The sequence below is a fragment of the Pithys albifrons genome, chromosome 4, assembly GCF_047495875.1.
Source record: "Pithys albifrons albifrons isolate INPA30051 chromosome 4, PitAlb_v1, whole genome shotgun sequence".
NCBI lineage: Eukaryota > Metazoa > Chordata > Aves > Passeriformes > Thamnophilidae > Pithys > Pithys albifrons.
Genome location: NC_092461.1, coordinates 61,203,247 through 61,206,560, shown reverse-complemented (window position 1 = coordinate 61,206,560; position 3,314 = coordinate 61,203,247).

The following is a 3,314-nucleotide window of genomic DNA, read 5'->3' as shown; positions in this document are numbered from 1 at the left end:
TAAAGAAGCTAATCACCTGTCCAAGAGGGTTTTCTGTTGACAGGGTGGTGGGTGATTCCCATGAAGCGTGAAGAGAAGATTTATGCCAGAGGATGGAGTGGGAACCAGTTTCCCCTGTTTAAGTTACCCTAAACTGCTGTAAATACCATGTGATGCTGATTTTCCTTTAACACTAGGGTCAGAATTGATGAGAATTGCTATGTCTCTTCAGGGCTGTGGCTGATGGGACTGTATTATTTCAGCATAAAGTCAATGTAGTTTGAGTAGCTCAGGTAAAAGTTTTAAATGAACACTTTAGCCTAGTATATTAGTGTAGCAACACTTTCCTTCATTCCTTAGGACGGTATTGTGAAAGTTTACTGTGAAATCCAGGTGAGTGCACCTCTTGGCATTTTTTTGCCTTAGTGTGACTACCCGATGGGGCAGGCAAATGATGAAAGTTTCTCTGAAAGCTCCTATTTTAATGATACTAAGCTTATAGACATGTATACAAGGTGTTTGAAGATCATTCTATAGCTCTCTACTTCCAAGTAAGCAAAATTAATTGCATGCTTGGTTCATCTAAAGTGGTTTTCTAGAGCTTCTCTTCTAGTCCTTCTTTTCTAGTCTTTAAAAAGTTCTAGGGTTTCTAGATCTCTAAAACTGGGTGTACTTGCTCAGGAACCAGGGTGAGATGAGATGAGTTTAGGCTTCAAGTAACATTGCTTCTGGTGTTAGTAGTTTTCTGTATCATGTGCCTGTAGTTTATTTTATGTATTAATGTAGTTGCAGCGTGGAGCATCTAAGTTAGATGCCCCTTATAGTATAAATTGGTTTTTCCTCTCTTTGTTGGGCTTGTCTGTGTATAAAGGGTTGTTAACACACAGTAAGTGCATACTTTGGCTTGCACCATAAGGGCTTGTGCAGAAGACTTAAGTGAGGTAAGCTAATCAGGAGCTTTTTGCTTCATAATAAATAAATAAGGAGCAAGCATTATTTCTTAAATTCAAACACCATCATAGTTGACCCTAACGTGTGTAGACAAACTAATAGACAAACTGTTAGTGTCATCATCAGGAGCAATGTGGGATAATTCAGAGGGATCAGAGCTGTGTTGAGAATGCACATGAATTAAAGGAGTAAGTTTTGGGCCACTATGGTTCTCAGTGTGCATCTACTCAAGAGTTTGATGCAGATAAAAGCATTAAATTAACTTCTGAATTTGATTCCTAATTTTTCTTACATCTCTGACTAGACAAGTCCTCTGTTCAACAAACGCAGATAATCATAATGCAAATGATAATCTGGTAAGTATTTAGCCTCCAGAGCCTGTTTCTGTTCATTTAAGCTTTAAACCTAGGTTTTCCAAGTGCAGAAGCTTTGGGACTCTGCTCAGTTTTTCTATTGCTGCCAAGTTCATACCCCCCAAACAGGAAGTAAAACTGTCTTATCACAGAGATAAGGTCTTCTAACAGTCCCCAAAATGGTAGGTCAGGCAGACCTGGTTGAGGAGAGCACCTATTTAAGGCTTATTTTGTCATGAAGATCCAAAGCCTGAATTCCAGGTGCTTAGTCACACAACTGCTTTTCTCCCTTTCAAAAAATAAAACAAAAAAAACAAACCCCAAACAAAAACCCGACAAACAGACAAAAACAACAACACAAACAAAAAAACCCCCAAACTTGAGAGGTCTAGGGACAGTCCCCAGGAAAGTTAGAAATTTAGTTACATAAACCCCAAACCCCTGATGTGCTAATGGGCCTGCCATGTGGTTTTGCCTGGCCATGAAATGCTGATGTATCTAATGGCAGAAAGTGTGTCTTCGTCATGCTCTCAAAGAAATGAAGAGACTTACATTAACTGTATTTAGACATAATTCAAGTGAACAACCCAAATATTTAAAATAACTTTAGAAATAACATTCCGGCTTACATACTTTCTATCTGCTTAATGCTAACAATACACAAACAATTCATTTTTTTCCAAATAATAATAATAAAAAAAAGCTTTTGAGCTAAATGATGAATGTGCAGAAGTCCGGATCAAGTGTTTGTGCGTAAGTGAAACTGGCGGGATGTTTGGTCCCTCTTCCTAAGCAGGGCAATTTTAGCTCTTAGCCAAGGAGCCACAATGTGTTTTGAAAAAAAATGCCTTTAAACAAATCCTGTCTATACAGGCTGACCAAACTGCCTTTAAAATGTTATCTATTCTTACTGAAAATATTTTGACAAACAATGTGCCTGAGCCTTTGGCACGGGGATAACTGGACCCTTTCTGTCATAATCCAATTATCAATAAAAGGTGCTGTGGCAGTAAGATATGAGGAATAGCTAGAGCTGAACTATTACTAAAGCTAGTAGCTTTATCTAGGCAGAGGGTATTTTAGTAAGAGAGGAAGAATGGGGTGCTAAGGTGGCTCTAGAGATCTCCCCTTCATACCCCATGCCAGCAGCTTCTGTTGCAAAGTGTGTGCAAGCACAGCATCCCGCTCATGTCTTGACTGACGTCCAGCCCTCCCTTCTCACAGCTGCAAGCAGCCATAGTCCTGAGCTCACCTACCAGGCCTCATCTATGCATGTCCCTGCACAGGACGTGCTGTGAAATAACTGCACTTAATTATGTGTGTGTGTACCCTAACACTTTGCAATAAGCATAAACTGTTTCAGACTGATTTAAACAAGAGCAATGCCCTGGAATAAGAGGTTCTGCACTCTGGGACTTACTTTGGGGCTAGCCAGTAATTTTGCATGCTTGTTGTACTCTCATGTCATCAACTGGCGTGTCTAAACAAGCCCTTCGAAGATAATTACAAGCTTTCATTCAGATGCATCCACTTAAGCTATAGATAAGCAAAGTTAGCTTAAACTTGTTCTATTTTCTTAACAGGGAAGTGCATTTTGATCCACTGTTTAGAACAAACTTTACGCAAGACAAGTTAGGTCTCTACATAGATCAGTAGTTAATGGGCAGACGGAAGCATCCCACGGTGATTAAGGATGTTGGGGTTTCCTGCCATGCTGAGAGCCAGGAATATTGACCTTTGCAGCTGTGTTAGAAGGGAGCTTCAGCCTAGTTAAACCTCCGGCCTGTAAAGTAACAAGTTTTATGTCAACAGTAGGATCAGAGGAGAGGGTGGAATTAAGGTCTCCCAAACACCCCCAAATCAAGCTATCATCAGTGCTCTTCATTTTATTGGTGTCTTCACAGAAGTTTCAGCAACAGTTCTTGTTTTGTGGCTCCTACTGCTTCACTGTGGTAGCAACAGTGGGAACCCTCATGCAGATAGTGGCTCAAAGGGACCAGTGTCTCCTCAAGGCCACTGCTTTCTCATGGC